At 36.3% G+C, this 19,068-nt stretch overlaps 2 pseudogenes; one reads left to right on the top strand and one right to left on the bottom strand.

Annotated features, from left to right (window-relative positions):
* Positions 1-3,901: 3,901 nt before the first annotated feature.
* Positions 3,902-18,395, bottom strand: LOC103964574 (annotated as a pseudogene).
* On the top strand, positions 11,488-11,598 carry LOC125479998 (annotated as a pseudogene).
* Positions 18,396-19,068: the final 673 nt, after the last annotated feature.

Below are 19,068 nucleotides of genomic sequence, written 5' to 3'. Positions count from 1 at the left end.
TAATTTTATACTTTTGTATTTTTATAATTTTTATTAATTATATTTTTTAATAGTGGCTAACATCACATAACCTAGAGGTTAGGCTAGGCTAGGCAATTTTGGCCTAGGGGTCTAACTAGGCTCCCCCATGGGCCAGTGGTCTTAGAGGGCTGGGGGAGATATACATCACGCTGGAAGTGTTTTGAACCTTTTAGATGAAGTTGGGTGTTGTTGGGCCCAAATTGGGCTATTGGGTCGTGCGCATGAGCCTGTTTGATCAAAGCTAAGTACGAGTTGTTCGATATGATATTCGAAACCGAAAACAGGATCTTAAATCCCGAACTAACCCTTTTCGAGATGGGAATTTGAATACCAATCCGGAATTGAAATTTTGGAGTTTTCAGAATTCAGGAACCTGAAATGTTTCGATATTTCAAGATAGATCGGAATTGGATTTTAAGCTAAAATTTGAGATTTTGGGCTTTTTAACTGAAATTTGGGCTGTTGGTCTGAAATTTTGTCATCCCAATTTCATACCAATTGAAAATATAAGAAATTCATAAAGAGAATTATAACACATGGCCAAGGATTAGAGACTACATAGTTGTTGAGAAAAATAAAGGATGGCAAGCCAACAACAATAATATATGAACAGATGTAGAGATTGGGTAATTGGACTTAACTTGGAAAAGTCCAAGATAAAGGGATAAATTACAAGTCAAAACTCCATGAATAAGCCACACACACACAAAACACATTGTGGATGTAAATTTCTTCCTCCTTGATCTTGGACAAAATTGCACCTACAAAACAAATAACACCTTAGATTAAGGCCAAGAGCCTCATGCGCCCACGATGAATTTGGGGGGGGGGCGCTTTGGCCGAAGAACCTCCGATGCCAAAGTTAAAATTTAGAGAGAAAAGTGTTTGAGAGTTTTGGAGAATTTTAGCAAGAGTGTTGAAAACTAGGTTTTTTGGTGAGAATGGGAGCCAATATATAGGGCACGGCTGGTCCTCTCTAGAGAAAGAGTGGCCAGCCCTTTATGTATATTTTGGGTGTTATTTGGTGATTTAATTAGCAATTAATATATTGATTAGGAATAAATATATTAATTGGCTAATTAACATAATCAAAGGAATGTTTTTGGGAGTTTATGGTATAATTAGCTAATCAATTAAAATAATGGCTTAATTGATCAACTAATAATGTCACAAAAAAGGAAAGATATGGTGGAAAAATGAAGGAAATGGCCGGTTCCCTTGGGAGAGAGGGTAACCGTCCTTTACACTATGTTTGGATGAAGAAATTTAAGATTACTAAGGAATTTAAAAATAACAGAAATTGAAATGACGAGATTTTATTTTTTAGAATTTGTAAATTTTCTTGTTTGGTTAACCTAAAAGAACAACGGAATTGAATACGGAATTTGTTATTTTTAAACTCTCAATCATAGAAATTGAGAAATGACACCTATTTACATGGAATTTGAACTTGGGATTTGGGGGTCCCAAATTCCAAGTTTTTTTTCCACGCGGAAATTCTAAATTTCTATGTTTATGAATCCAAACAAGAGAATTGATGCTTGTCAATTTATAAATTCTGACTTTTACCAAAATTCCATGTTTATTTCCCTCATCCAAACATAGTGTTAGTGTATTTTTTGGGCATAATGGATAGTTTAATTGACAATTAATGGATCAATTAAGTAATAATCTCATTAATTAGCTAATTAACTTAATTTATGTGGGATATTTTCTAGGTTATAGAATGATAGCTAATTGATTAGCTAAAAGAGGGAAAGTGAGGTAAAAAGTATATGAAATGAAATAGGTTTTGAATTGTTATCTATTATGGGCACTTTCAACTTTGTTGAGGGATGATTGTCCGCTGCTCATACGTAGGAATCCCGTTATGCCTCAAGGGTATTTTTATCCTCTTTTATCTAAAAATCCATGTGTCGCTTTGTAAATATTTTTGGCTCCACACAGAGAACACAGAACACACACAAAAAAGGCACACACATTGCATAGATAAACATAGATCCAAACTCGCACCAACATTGGCCACTTTTCATAAATATCAAGACTGGGTCCAACCAGAACTGACCTTAACCAACAACCCATACTTTATGCACTATATGGTACACAAACACATACAAAGACATGCATATGCAGGTTGGCAATACAAGGAAGGAAGAAACAAAGGTGTCTATATATCGACATCTTCCTCCCACATGCCATGTTTCATGTTTCCAACAAACAAATCATTCATAAGAATATTTTCATCAACAACTACATCAGACGTCAGACCTCTGTACCCCTCTCTCTCTCTCTCTCTCTCTCTCTCTCTCTCTCTGTGAAGAGAAAAACAACAAGAAGAAAAATAGAAAAAAAGATCCTCTGTCTGTTACTAATATCGTTCCTTGAGATATATATATATATATATATATATATGTTTTGTTTCGGTGGAAAACGATATTCAATTAAGATACATACATACATACATTACATACATGCATGCATATATGATGAAAGATTAATTTTAACTATAATATATATATATATATATATATATATAAAAAAATAGGCAATACAAAATCCTGTACCGACTGGTTCGGGATTGGTTTGGTATGACATCCCAAAAACGTGTTCTGAAATTGAGAATATGTGTGTAATGAAATATAAAATAAATAAGACACAATAGTTATGAAGTTCGGCAAGTGTGCCTACGTTCTCAGGATAGTAGCAGTAATCTCTCTCATTACCATACTGAAATTATAAAGCAATAGAAACAATAGATTGTGTATTTTCTCCTTTGTAATATTTTAATTAACAGGACTTCATATAAGAAAACATATAGTTCCCTGCTAAGGCCAAAAAATGTGAAAGTAGCACATGCTACATGAAACTATCAGCACACCTTCAACACTTGTTAGTAAGAAGCGGTGGGACACTGTCTATTTCTTCACGTGGGTCATCCACGTTTATAACAAATGATTATTTTTTGATAATTAGTAGAAAAAAGATTGTGCACATTTTATTTTATTTCAAAAAAAAAAAAAATTATTTTTACTATTTTCGTAAAAAAAGTTGTTAGCACTTTAAGTAAGTCATCATGTAGATATGTATAAGCTATTCTTTGAATTTTTACTAAGGATGAACTACCAATTTAGTCTCTGACTTATCACCTGAGTAAAAATTAGATCCATAAATTATTTTTTTAGAAAAATCAATCACTGAATCATAAAAATCTGCCAATTACATCCCTAATATTATAGTTGAAGCTACTATATTCAATTTTCCATCAATTTAAATCATGTTACTTGCATGTGATAGACAATAGAGGATAGATTGGTGATTTTAAACAAAAAATAGTGTATAGAGTTAACTTTGGAGGGTAGATTAGACGTTAAATTCACTTAACTTTGGAGGGTAAATTACATTATATCGCAACCTATATGAAATGTTAAGGCCTTATAGGCGAGAAAATAACGATATTACACTCTAAAGTATGTCAAGTGACTTAAGTTGACGAAAAATTGGATAAAATAGCTTTCAATATAATAGTAAGGATGAAATTAGCAATTTTTAATGAATTTAGGGACTTATTTTACCGAAAAAATAATTCAAGAACCTAATTCAGGGACATAAGTTCAATAACTTATTTTAAGTGTCGAGAACAATTGCGCTTCTCAAAAGCAAAATCATACAAACAAATGCATATAGAAAAACAATTTTCGCACTTAGTTTTCTGTTCTGCCAACATAATTTATTTTGTCCTTTTGATTGTCTTTTGATTTATTTAATTCAAATGCAAAAAGTAGACAAAAATGTTGATGAAAGGAAGTATACCAAAATGGTAAATGCCAATTCTAGGAGCACCAAGTTTGGATTTGATCCAAAATAAAAAGAGATACAAAAGAAAGGGAAAAGAAGGAAGCTTTCTGCATTCATAAACTAACAATCCTTAATTAAATAGATATACTTGTGTCTGTGTCCTTTTTCATTAAGCTTGGAGTATTTACAGATCCCTATCTCTACAAAGTGAACAAACAATTTCCATCCTCCCCGCCATGGAAACGAATTCCCTTTTCTACCTATACAAAATTTCTAACGATACCAATGAACAAAACGGCACTCGCTCTACCCAAATAGCAAGAAAGAACAGAACTAGCCTACTTTGCTTGTACATGTTAGAATCACAGATTTCATCTCTTCTTTGTCCAATGATGTTTGAACTATTCCCTGCAAAAAATAATGCGATCAGTAATCGATCGACTTTAACATAAGTCAATCAAGTGTCTGCTTCTAAGAAGTGCTTCTAATGTCTTAAAAGCAGAGATAATTTGATTTGGTTAAGCAAATTATCTTGCTTTTCAAAGAGAAATAAAGGAAAACAGATAGTAATTGAAGCCTTGAAGGTAAACTGCTGTCACTTTCATAAATCACCTCCTGTACTTTATTTTCTGATCGAGCGAGCAACTTGTACTGATTCTCAAACATTGATGCCATATAAACCTGCATTAAAAAGATAAGATCCACAGCAGATACTTGAGTTTGGAAAGAAAAGTTTAAACTATTTTGGACTAGTGGAAACAGATTTAGACAAATACTAAGATGCACTAGTTTTTCTAACGAAAACATGACACCAAGAAGTCCAGGTCAAAAGAAGACGCATTTTCCAGCTTAGTACTTCAAATATGGCATTAAAAAGGGAGAGACTCTCAATAGAATGAGATTCCTTGAACAATAATGTATTGGTTAACACTAATGGTTGAGCATTTGTGCAATCTGTTAAAAAAACTCACCAACCATGCAACATCGACATGTTACATTAGCCTTTCAAACGAGGAACTTAAATCTTTGTGATAAGTCACATTTTGCATGCATTTATATCTTCCTTATTTGGCGTCTTTGTGATTGTTTTGGATTAAACTAGTTGCATTTTACATTATTTGGTGTTAGTGTGCAGCCAAGGGTGAATTTGGATCAATGGGAAGGCAAATGAAGTAAAAACATTTCAGAAAAGATGTGAAGTGTTAAGAAATGCAATTCGGCCATATTGGGTGATTCTAAACAAGGCAAAATCATTGAAGTCAGCTATGTGTGTTCCAACACCAAAACATGCATTCACATGCATGTCACAACCTTGGCCGTGTGTTCCCATATCATCCCATCATTTTATGCACTTCTAGCACCAAATCAGATTCCTCACAATCTAGCCGTGCATTCCACTACTTGTCCATCTCCCTTTTGCGCCAAAAACACCCATTTCCATCACTTAATCCACTCAGCCACATTTTCACCATGATCACAACCTAGCTGTGCAGATTCCATGTTCTAACACCAAAACATCATTCACATGCATGACTCACAATCTGACCTTGCATTCCATTACCTTTCTCCACTTCATCTTTGCAGAAATTCACATGCATTTTGATTAAACAAACCACATACCTGCAGCTCATGTCCACTCCTTGCAGCCATCATTTCAGAAATCCATTTCATCCCATCATCCCATGTGATTCCAGCCCCCTTTGTCCATGCCGTGTGCCTTATTCCCCTTTCCAGATTTGTACAAACAATTTCTGGTGGTCCAATTCACCTTTGCAGGTTCCACTCACTTGTTGCAGCAAGGGCACATGCTTCTTTGAATACATTAACACATACTTGCAGATTTTGTCCATGCCATGCGTCCACTACCTCAGAAACCCATCAATTCCAGCTCATTTGATGCTATTCCATCTGACTTGTGCATGAGATCCAATCTGAATTGGAGCCACATTCCCTTCTATAAAACAAAGCTCACTTCACACAACAAGGGTTCCGCATTTTGCTTCTTCATTCAGTCCATTACACACACATAACCTCTCCCATTTCACTCCATTCTCTGTTCATTTCTGTCCCAAGGGCAGAAACCATTCAAACATAACCATTCTACCTTCATCCGCACCACATTTGGAGAAGCAACACCGAGGCACTCTTCAAGGACTTCAACATCAGTTTTGCTTCAAGGATTTCCCCTTCTTAATCTTATGTTCACTCATGTTATTTATTTTTATGTTAAACCTTTGTAAACATGAAGTGTAACTAATCTTCCTCTAGGGATTCGATGTAACCTTGCAAAGTTTGCCATGTAATTAAGTTAGAATGCTCAGTTTGTCCATCTATTTCTTGTTTCATTCTCTGATTTAATGGTGACTTAGTGTGTTGATTTTAATGTTTGATCATCATTTGAATTAATCACAAAGTTGTGTAGCCAAGATTAGAACACACATCATGCATAATCTTGGTAGATATGTGAATGAATGAAGAGAATGTTTAGCACACATCCTGCCGAGTTAATCCCTTTAGTTTTATGAAAGTTTCTTGTGCATTACATACTCTTGATTATGAACCAAAGTTGCACATCACAATTAGGTTCATGATTAGAGACATTTGATCAAATCCACACATCATATGGTTGATCATGTCCAAGTGAAACAAACTCAAGAAATAGGTAGATGAATGAGTACAAACTAACTTAACAAACATGGACTTAGTTGAGCAATGGTGAAATCGAATCCCTAGCTTCATTTCCATTGGAACTATCTCACAAACCTTCCATCCTACACCCCCAAACCTAACCTAAGCATTGTCCTCGATGCTTAAAATTGTATGCAAAGTAAATAGGCAAAGAATATGGAATGGAAATAACATAAACACAAAATAAGGAAAGAACACAAACCACACTAGGTTGCCTCCTAGCAAGCGCTTTATTTAATGTCTAGGCAAGACATGGTAGCTTGTTCATGGTGTTGTAAAGTCAAGAAAATCTACAACTTGATACACTGGCTCCTCCTCTACTTTCTCCAAATATAGTTTCAATCGCTGCCCATTGACTTTAAAAGAGGTGCCATTCTTCATGTTCTCTATCTCCACAGCTCCATGGGGAAATGTTTGCAGTACTTTGAATGGTCCCACCCACCTAGACTTCAGTTTTCCTGGAAAAAGTCTCAAACATGAGTCATACAAAAGTACTTTCATACCTTGGTGAAACTCCTTCCTTAGGATGGCCTTGTCATGATAGAGCTTAGTCCGTTCCTTGTAGATTTTGGCATTCTCATATGCCTCATTTCTAAGTTCTTCCAACTCATTAAGTTGGAGCTTCCTTGCTATTCCAGCATCCTTGTAATCAAAGTTGAACTTCTTGATGGCCCAATATGCACGGTGTTCAAGCTCCATTGGCAAATGACAAGCTTTCCCAAACACAAGGCGATAAGGACTCATGCCAATGGGGGTCTTGTATGCTGTTCTATATGCCCATAGTGCATCATTCAACCTCAATGACCAATCCTTCCTTGTAGGACTCACAGTCTTCATCAGAATGTTCTTGATCTCCCTGTTGCTAATCTCCACTTGTCCTGAGGTTTGAAGATGGTATGGGGTTGCCACTTTGTGGTTGATGTTGTACTTCTTCATCAAGGATTCAAAAGGTTTGTTGCAGAAATGGCTGCCACCATCACTAATAATAGCTCTTGGGGTTCCAAACCTAAAAAAAATCACATCTTTAAGAAAATTCAACACAACCTTATGATCATTAGTTCTTGTAGCAATGGCTTCAACCCATTTGGATACGTAATCCACTGCCACTAATATGTATAAGTAGCCAAACGAGGATGGAAATGGTCCCATAAAATCTATTCCCCAAACATCAAAGAGCTCCACCACCAAAATGTTGTTCAATGGCATTTCATTTCTTCGACTAATGTTCCCCATTTTCTGGCACCTATCACACTTAGAACAAAAGTCAAAAGCATCTTTGAATAAAATGGGCCCAAAGAAACCAGATTGTAAAACCTTTAGAGATGTCTTTTTGGCACCAAAATGTCCTCCACATGCCAATGTATGGCTAAATGTTAGAATGCTTTGTTGCTCACTCTCTGGGACACATCTCCTAATGATTTGATCAGGGCAATATTTAAACAAATATGGTTCGTCCCAAACGTAGTGTTTTACCATGGCCAGGAACTTCTTTCTTTCCTGAAAAGAAATGTCATTTCTCATTACACCACAAGCCAGATAATTAACAAAATCAGCATACCATGGCTCTTGTTCTTGAACAACAAGAAGTTGTTCATCTGGAAATGATTCATTTAGGGGCAAGGGTTGCCCCACTCCATGGTTTTCATTAAGCCTGGACAAATGGTCAGCCACAACATTATCACTGCCCTTCTTATCTCGAATTTCTAAGTCAAACTCTTGTAGTAAGAGTATCCATCTAATCAAGCGTGGTTTAGCATCCTTCTTTATCATCAAATACCTAAGGGCTGCATGATCAGAAAACACAATAACTTTAGATCCCACAAGATATGACCTAAACTTTTCTAAGGCAAAAACAACAGCAAGCAACTCCTTTTCAGTTGTGGAATAGTTAAGTTGAGCATCATGCAGAGTCCGGCTTGCATAGTAGATCACATGTGGAAGTTTGTTCACCTTTTGTCCTAAAACTGCACCAACAGCATAGTCAGAGGCATCACACATTAATTCAAAAGATAACGACCAATCTGGTGCCATAATAATAGGGGCCGAGGTTAGTTCATTTTTCAAAGTATTGAATGCATCCATACAAGCCTTATCAAAATGAAATACAACATCTTTAGCTAACAGATTGCATAATAGACGAGTGATCATTGAAAAGTTCTTAATGAAACGACGATAAAACCCCGCATGGCCCAAAAAACTTCTTACTCCCTTCACAGTGATGGGGGCTATCATATTGGTGATGACGTCAATTTTGGCTTTGTCCACCTCCATTCCTTTGCTAGAGATTACATGTCCCAACACAATTCCTTGTTTCACCATAAATTGGCACTTTTCCCAGTTGAGAACCAAATTTGTTTCCTGACATCTTTGAAGTACTAAAGATAGATGGTTAAGACATTCATCAAAAGAGGAACCAAACACTGAGAAATCATCCATAAATACCTCAATGAATCTTTCTACCATGTCAGAAAAGATGGCCAACATGCATCTTTGGAATGTTGCTGGAGCATTGCAAAGTCCAAAAGGCATTCTCCTATATGCAAATGTGCCAAAGGGGCAAGTAAAGGTTGTTTTCTCTTGATCCTCCGGAGCGATTGCAATTTGATTGTAACCTGAGTATCCATCCAGAAAACAATAATGTGAGTACCCTGCCAATCTCTCAAGCATTTGATCTATGAAAGGCATAGGAAAATAATCTTTTCTAGTGCTAGAATTCAACTTCCTGTAATCGGTGCAAACACGCCAACTAGCAGTGGGCTTTGTGGGCACAAGCTCATTGTTGTCATTCTTCATCACTGTGATTCCCACCTTCTTAGGTACCACTTGAATAGCACTCACCCATTTGCTATCAGAAATGGGATATATGATCCCCGCATCTAACAATTTCAACACCTCATTCCTAACAACTTCCTTCATGTGTGGGTTGAGCCTTCTTTGTGGTTCACGGGTTGACTTTGCCCCTTCCTCCAAGAGAATCCTATGCATGCACATGGTAGGGCTTATTCCCTTGATATCTGCAATAGACCAACCAAAAACTGATTTGAACTCTTTTAACACCCTAATTAGTTTATCTTCTTCATTTGGGGTGAGATCAGAAGCTATGATAATTGGAAGAGTTTCAAATTCAGCTAGATATGCATATTTAAGATGTGGTGGAAGTGGTTTAAGTTCAAGTTTTGGTGCCTTAACAGTGGAAGGAGTTAGGTGTGACATTAATGATTCTAAATACTCTAAAAGAGGTGAAACATTCAAAGGATACAATGCTAATGCATCCAAGGCAGCTACTTCTTCCATGAGTGCATCTTCTTCATCAAACTCTTCTTGAGATTGACTCAAAACAGTTTGTAATGGTTCATTCGATTGTGCCTGCAAGAACTTAGAGAATACAAGTGAATCAAGCACATCAATGGCATAGCAATCAAGAGATGAAGAAGGATGAGAAAGAGATTCAAACACTTTGAATTGAACTGTCTCTCCTAACACTGTCATAGTGAGGAGTCCATTTTGCACATCAATGATGGTCTTGGCGGTGGCCATGAAAGGTCTCCCAAGCAATATAGGCAACTCTCTGTCATGTATAGGGGCTTCTTCCATGTCCAACACTACAAAATCTGCAGGCAAGATTAGTTTATCAACTTGAACCAGAATATCTTCTATATACCTCTTGGATATTTCACGGATCTGTCTGCAAGTTGTAATGAAACGGTGGTGGCTTTCAAATCTCCCAAACCTAGTTGAAGGTACACTGAATAAGGCATTAAGTTGATGCTAGCACCCAAATCGAGCATTACCTTCTCTACTTTCTTGTCCCCTATGGTGATGTTGATAGAGAAACTTCCTGGATCCTTGAGCTTTGGTGGAAGTTTTCTTTGCAAAACTGCACTCACATTCTCAGACACCACTACCTTCTCATGTGGTCCATACTTTCTTTTGTAGCTGTTTAACTCCTTGAAGAACTTCCCATATGCTGGCATGTTCCTAATGACATCAAGCAAAGGTAAGTTAACATTCACTTTGCTTAGTATATCAAAAATCTCCTTAAATGACTTATCCTGCTTGCTCTTGGCAAGTCTTCCAGGGAATGGTATTGGTGGAGTGTATGGTTTCTCGGCTTTGTGAAGATTTGGTGCTTCAAATGAGGAAGTAGCATGGCTTGGTTCCTCATTTGGTTTCTCATTGTCTCCTTGAGTAACACCTGCATTCACATGATCATATTCATCAGTAACTTCATTGCCAACTCTATTATCAATAACCTTACCACTTCTAAGTGTAGTGATTGCTTTGGCTTGCTCTTGGTTCCTTTGGAGTATCACGGGTTGGCTTGGAAATTTTCCTTCTCTTTGGTTCAAGGCATCTGCAATCTGCCCCAATTGTGTTTCCATTTTGGTTAGGGCTGCTGAATGTTGTTGGAGAGTGCTATTGGTGGAATGTTGGAATTGCAAGGTGTTTTGGGCTAACAATTTAACCGTGTCCTCAAGGGTAGTGGCAGGTTTTGGTTGGAAGTTTTGGAATTGATTGTTGTTCTTCCATGAAAGGTTGGGATGATCTCTCCAACTTGAGTTATATGTATTTGAATACACATCATTCCTTGGCCTTTGGTTGTAAGAATTCATGAGGTTCACTTGTTCTTGAACATACTCGGGGTAAGCCTCCCTAGATGGACATTAGTGAGTAGGATGGCTTGGTATGTTGCAAATGGCACACACTTCATTAGCTTTTGGCACCATGTTGAGCACGGATTCAACCTTCCTTTCTAGGTTAGCTACCTGCAACAAAAGCTCATGGTTAGAACTTGTTTCATAGACTCCAACTTTCTTACCCCTTAAATCTTTGTGTTGAGCATTAGACCCCAACATCTCATAAATGTTATATGACTCTTGAGCATTCTTTTTCTTCAATGCTCCACCTGCTGCATTATCAACAGTTGATTGACAATTTTGGGTTAGTCCATCATAGAAAATTTGCATTTGTAAGTGAAAAGGTAACCCATGATGTGGACATTGCAACAAGAGGCCCTTAAAACGCTCCCAACACTCATTGAAAGGTTCACCATCATCTTGTTTGAAGTTGAAGATTTGTCCCCTTAATGTGGCTGTCTTTTGAGTGGAGAAGAACTTCTCCAAGAACTTCTTAGCCACGGCATCCCATGTAGTGAAGGAACCTGGTGTTAGAGTCATCAACCAACTCTTGGCCTTATCTTTCAAGGTGTAAGGAAACACTCTTATCCTCAAATTTGCCTCACTTACTCCCTGCAAAGGTAAACCACTCACAACATTGTAAAACTCTTTAATATGAGCTAAAGGGTCTTCATTAGGTAAGCCATAAAATGAGGGAAACATATGGAAATGTGAAGATTTGAGATCATAGTTTCTAGCTTCTGTGGGCAGCAAGATGCATGAAGGTGAATTTGGTATGATTTGTTGAGCAAAGTCCTCCAACGCTCGAAGTTCATCTTGGTTGCCCGCCATCTCTTCCTCTCTTTCCCAATTAATTTGCTCAGATCCTTTACTTGTTGAACTAGGTGAAATCCTTTCCTCTTCCTCACGGATAAAGGATGAACTTGATGGCACAAAGTTGTCCAAAGTGTGACCCTTTAACCTTTCAATTCTTTGGCCTAACTCAACAAGTCTATTTGACATATACTATCTGAAACAAAGTAACACAAGTTTGAATGAAAATCACGAATCTACCTAAAATGAAAAGAGCAAAGTTTAACTAGCACACAACAATGAAAAACACAAAGTTTAAATAGCAAACAAGCAATTACAAGGGACTGAAATCAGTCCCCGGTAACGGCGCCATTTTTGTTGATGTATATTTCCTTCCTAATGCTTGAATATATTTAGTATAATGGCACAAGCAAGGGTGTCGAATCCACAGGGACTAATTAGACCTATGTAATTACTTGTTTTGCAAGAACTCTATGAAATGAATCAAACTAGTCTAAATAGGCAGATTTGGAAATGAATCAAACTAGTCTAAATAGGCAGATTTATTGTTGTAACTTGAAAGTATAAGAAAATGAAGTAAACACAAATAAATGAATCAACAACTAATACAATGAGATAGTTCCAATGGAAATGAAGCTAGGGATTTGATTTCACCATTGCTCAACTAAGTCCATGTTTGTTAAGTTAGTTTGTACTCATTCATCTACCTATTTCTTGAGTTTGTTTCACTTGGACATGATCAACCATATGATGTGTGGATTTGATCAAATGTCTCTAATCATGAACCTAATTGTGATGTGCAACTTTGGTTCATAATCAAGAGTATGTAATGCACAAGAAACTTTCATAAAACTAAAGGGATTAACTCGGCAGGATGTGTGCTAAACATTCCCTTCATTCATTCACATATCTACCAAGATTATGCATGATGTGTGTTCTAATATTGGCTACACAACTTTATGATTAATTCAAATGATGATCAAACATTAAAATCAACACACTAAGTCACCATTAAATCAGAGAATGAAACAAGAAATAGATGGACAAACTGAGCATTCTAACTTAATTACATGGCAAACTTTGCAAGGTTACATCGAATCCCTAGCTTCATTTCCATTGGAACTATCTTATTGTATTAGTTGTTGATTCATTTATTTGTGTTTACTTCATTTTCTTATACTTTCAAGTTACAACAATAAATCTGCCTATTTAGACTAGTTTGATTCATTTCCAAATCTGCCTATTTAGACTAGTTTGATTCATTTCATAGAGTTCTTGCAAAACAAGTAATTACATAGGTCCAATTAGTCCCTGTGGATTCGACACCCTTGCTTGTGCCATTATACTAAATATATTCAAGCATTAGGAAGGAAATATACATCACTTTGTTATTCTGTAAATCCCTAAATAGGCTCCCACATGCAAATCTGGATTACTACACTGTACATAATAGTATCCAGCTTTCTACCAACCTTAACTTTTTTGTCCACTGATCTGAAATCAAGAAATGTTAGGTGTTCGTACCTGAAATGTTGGAGCTAACCCTGGGCTCAAGAAATAGCGACCTTGTGATACAGACTGGATTCCTTTGGTTTGTTGCAGCTCTTTGATAAGAGATTTTACATCAGCCCACTGTCAAAGATATTGAACCAGATGGGGTTGATAAGCAAAAGAAACATTGCGATGGAATCTGTTCATGTAGATACCAGATAGTTTACATATGTATCATAAGGAAGCCTTTAAGGGAAGGAATCCCCATTTTTTTATAAAAATGGGGATTAGTTGTGGGGTCCACATCCGAACCGTCTATTTTTCAAGTTGTACCTCATATAGATCATCCTTGCAAAATATTAGCCAAATCGGAAATATTTAAGACATCTAATTGGGTTCAAAGAAATGAACGAATACTTTGTTATATAAGAAACAATGAAATTTGATCTTGATAATCCAATAGCCAAATGGTTTTAGATTGAACTGAATTTTTGCAAAGATGATCTATAAATCGAGACTTACAAAATAGATGGTTCAGATTGTTGAAATTCGATGTGGAGTGGGCCCCACACCTAATCCCCATTTTTTTTTTTCAAAAAATGGCGATCCCTTTGCATAAATGGCCTGTGTATCATAATATCATTGAGGTTATATCTTCTATGTCAATCCATCGAAGAGATAAACAAGTCCATCCATTGTATAACAATAAAGACGCTCTTTCACTGTATGCATTTGTTTTCTATTATTTATTATTTTACTTTTGGTAAAAGCGTTTGGTTTCTTATACTCTTAATGTCACAAGTATGCGCTATGCAGTTCACAACTATGACGATGCAATTAGACTAATATATCCCACAGAAGGTGGGTCGGTTGGGGGAAGAAAAAAACCTCAGTATCTGCTTGTGCTGCTTCTAATCTCCCATCCAGGCTATCATGATTTCCAGCTACGGACTCCAAGGTCTCCATCAATGGATCTGGCTGCAATAAATACGAACGGATCTTTCTTTGTAATTGCATATCTCATCAAACAAATTAGACATGTGTATCCAAGAAATCCATAAGATATACATTACCATAATCTCCTTTAATGATAAGAAGATGCGTTCAAGTGCAAAATCCAGTTGGTAAACTTTTGCCTCCACAATCTGAGATCAGAAAGAGTTTCTTTGTGTGTTAACAAGATGTAGAGAGAAAAATGGCAGAACAATACATAAAATAAACACCGAAACTCTAAAAAATGCTAACAAACTAAGTACAAATCACAAACTTCAGTGGCATAGACCGAATATTAAACAGTATCTCCTACAATTAGATCATTAACCAAATTACCTGACCAACTTTAAAGTAGGAAAAAGGATCCACTGTGGCATCCCAAGATATTTCTATCTGATGGATTAATGCAGGCACTCCTTCAACCTACATTAATTTAAAGAGGTTCATTTTTGTGAGGAAAAGTAGGTATCCCAGCCTTGGCTCCATTTTCAGGACCCTAAAGTAATGAAAATATAGCACAAAGCATTGTGCCAAAACCAGATAGTAGCAAGGCCAATCCATCAATAGATTGTTTTGAATAACTTATAAATACAAAAAATTATCATCTGTGGTACAAAAACTGTGATATCCAAACACTCGAGTAAAGGTTTTTTTCACTTCCAAGACAATGAGTGGCAAACCCTTCAGTTACCTCAACAAAAAACACCAAAATAAGTAATTTTCTTGATGCAGCATTTCACATCTCCAACTTGAAGTTTTTCCTGCCATAAGAATTACCATAAGAGATTGAGACAACGTAGAGCATACTCGGAATTGCACAATAAGCTTTTGAGAGAACATGGACTTCAGAGACTCAATACATTAGGGATAAGATTGCTTCTCAGTTATTTGAGAACCACCCATGTAAAAGAGATTTTTCAGATCAACTTATACATATATTAGGATGAAATAATAAATCCCAATTTTAGGAGTAAGGGATAGGAATTCATATAGGAGAATTATAACATATAGCATACACCAGAAATCATTTTAATTAAACTCCAAAGACCAACTCAAAATGATACTACAAAACACTGATTTCTTACAATCAGCTTTGGCAAGTTTTTTATATTTATTAATATATTTCTGGTTTGCAGTTGTGACACTCATCCACCACCCTGAACAATCAAATATTGTAGTCTTCGACTCTTGAAATTGAGGCTACCAAATACTGTAGCTTAAAAAGAATAATCAAAACGAAAGGAATAACAAACAGCACCATTCAAGATACATCACTAATGAAAGTGGCCTCTCACCATGAGACTTCTTTTTCTCTCAACCGACTCTTCCTTCTCTTTTGGCCTCACTGAAAATACAAGCTTCCCAAACTTTCTGTTGGCCAACACCACTTGTACTCTGATTTTCTACAAAATTCAGTTTCTAAAAATTAATTAAAAGGAATAAAAGATGAATAAAGTTTCCAAATGCAGCAGTCAATCTTCTCATTCATGTTCTTCAAACCTGGCCAACAAATAATGATAAGAATTTGATTTTCTCTTGGTCATAAATTCTAAGAAGAACATCCAATCTCATATCTGGTGAAACTATTGTCTCGTTTTTTGTGTCTGCATCAGGATCTTCTAGGCTTGAATTAGGAAGAGTATTCGCATCCACAATATCGCAACTTCCAATAATTCCTAGATTTCGCCTTATAATGACGGGTCTAAGCCCTTCTGTCTGAACCATGACTCAAAAGCTAAGAACTTCCACTTGGAAGAAAGATTACGGTATGGCAGAAATCCAATTAACGAGCGGAAAGATACCTGTCATAAAGGTAAAATCAAACTCAGAAAGCTCACATGGAAAGTAAATATAGTTAACCAAAAACACTAAAGAACAAATGAAAGCCTATGAAATGGCTGTCCAAAGTGTACTTACAACAAAACCTCAGGGGCTAGCACTTATCAGTTCTACATCTCCCCTATCTCCTTTTTTAACCAGATTTTCAGCCATAACCCAATCAGCATCTTTGTACCCCTATAGATATATAGAGAACGATTTGTAACAGAAAAAAAAAAAAATATATTCAACTGAGTTAAATGAAAGAAATATATACTGAACTGCATGAGTGATCCAGAACGCAAATTCTCAGAGCCAACAATAATACTCTTTTCTTCTTTAACAGGTTTGTTTAATCTATAAGAAAACAACCTGCTAATCAGGCAAAATATAAACTTAGGGTGGAGACAAACACACATGAAAACCCATTTCATTTACCCTTTTGGTTTTCCTTGTATTGCAGTGTCTATCGACAAGTCAACGTCAGAAACAGGTAAGTTTGTATCAGACAGTTCACTCGAAGCAGATACCTCCTCACTGGACTCCATAGTGCTCTGCTCATATGGCTGCAATCCTCAAAATTTCAAGCACAATATTAATTTGACAATCCTAGCTGAAGAAATTCTGTAACGCAACATAAAGTAGTACCTATAAGGGAATCATCCTTTTGACCAAGACCATCTTTGGATTCTTCAAGATTGCTACGTATTGTGTTAGTTGCCGTAAATTCGGACAAATCCTTGGAGCTATCATTATCTTCAACAGTATCAGCCATACTAGATTCACCATTCTCAGAGTGCTCACTATCGTCTTCACTCTTTGTTTTGACGCCAGTTGCTTTGGGTTTTTCTAATAGTGTAAAACCATCAACTTTATCATTTTCTTCTTCACTCCACTTCTCCATTTCTGCATTACCTATGATATTCTTATCTGCATCACTAGATTGTTCTTGTTTATTTTCGCTACTTTCATCAACACTCACCGGTTGGGGCTTTCTCAACAACGTCATATCACTAAACTTCTCTTTTGGTTGCTCAACCCTCATCTTCAACGACACATTTGGTTTAATTCTCAACCTCAACAGCACATCTTCAATGTCATCCTCATTAAACAAACTCAGCTTTCTCAAAATAACATTAGGAACACTACCTTTAGTAGGTTCCACAGGCTTGGAAACTGGGAGTCTCAGGTTCTTAATCTGCGACACTCTTGGCTTATCATCCACTTCCAATTTGACTCCTTTCTTTGGCACCGGTCGAACCAAGTTCAAACCATCCAATGACCTAGATGACTGAACTTCCTTGGGCCCATCAAAAGGTACCTCCTTTTCTTCGATGGTCCGAACTTCCTTGCCCCCATCAAAAGGTACTCAATATCCATATAACTAGCTTCTAGGTTTGCTTTTCTACCCAATATCTACAATACAAAACAATAACATTCTCAAATAAAACTATATTCCAATAGAACCACTAAGCATTCACAATACACACACACACACACACACACATATATACATTACATATAAACAGAGAACTAGCTTCCGGATTTGCCTTTTCTACTCAAAATCTATAATTTAAAAACAATAACATCTTAAAGAAACTAAAAAGTTTATCTACCAATTCTGACAAGTTCATATGCAACTTTTATCGAACTACTGGTGTGCAATAACAAGCACAACACACACATACCTCGGCAGTCGTAAGTTTGGGGTCCTCCCCTATCAAGCGGCCGAACTTGAGCTCCATTTGGTCCAAAGGGTCAAGCTTCGGCTCTTCCCTGGAACTGTAAACAACGCATTTCTTGTTCCTAGGAGGGAAAATCTGGGTTGTGGAAGAAAGTGAAGGAAGAAGACGAGTGTGAGTAAGAAAGAAAGGGGTGGTGTTGGCAGCCGAGCTCATCAGAATTCAGAAATCGGTCATGGATGCCATTTCAGATAATAGTAAGATTATTGGGTGAAAGGCTTTGAGCTCAGAGAGAAAGAGAGTGACAGAGTAAGGTTTTGGAGAGTTTTGGGGAACGAACAAGTTTTATCATCCGCCGGAGAGCGCGACGTGTGTAATTTTACAATTTTCCATGGGAAGTCAAGTGACATTGCCGCAGGCCCGCAAGTGGCTGTCAGTGGTAGAGAGGAGTCATTCTTGCACTATGACCAGAATTTGAATCTTATTAGCTCTCTAATCTAATATTTAGTTTAACAAACCTATTGTTTGACCAAAAAAAGTGACATTTGTATATGTAAATTGAGAAAATTAGAATTAGATGCCTCATTTTAGACTTTTTAGATTAAACATTTATGTTTTTTGAGTTTTTTGATTAAGCTTTGAAACATTTGATTAAAATACTCAGACTTCAACTACTTCAAATTAATTTACATTTAAATATTTGCAATATATTTTAAATAATTTCAACTATATTTAAGTCTAAAAATTTAAACTTTTCAAATCTAAATATACACCCACGCCAAAAGGAAATGTACCAAGGTTAAACGAAAACGTACCAACGTCAAACGAAAACGTATCAATTCCAAAAAAAAAGTACTCAATTATAAACTATATTAAAATGAATATTCATCTTTTCGGAATGTTTAAAAATATGTTTGATTCATACACAATGCTCTAGATAATCTTGTTTTTCTGTAGATAAGTCCCTGGAACAACTTTTAGTTGATCGGATTATTGTAGATAATGCTAAATAATAACGATAAATCATATAATTTTGAATTAACAAAAAGATTATTATCCGTTGATTAATGAGTCTTTCTAGAAAAAGAAAAAAATTAATTAAAGTAATTTAAACTTTTACATTGTTAACA

The sequence above is a fragment of a genome, unplaced genomic scaffold (genome assembly GCF_019419815.1).
Source record: "Pyrus x bretschneideri cultivar Hongxiangsu unplaced genomic scaffold, Pyrus_bretschneideri_v1 Contig30, whole genome shotgun sequence".
In the NCBI taxonomy this organism is placed as follows: domain Eukaryota; kingdom Viridiplantae; phylum Streptophyta; class Magnoliopsida; order Rosales; family Rosaceae; genus Pyrus; species Pyrus x bretschneideri.
This window is presented reverse-complemented; position numbering and strand designations above follow the sequence as displayed.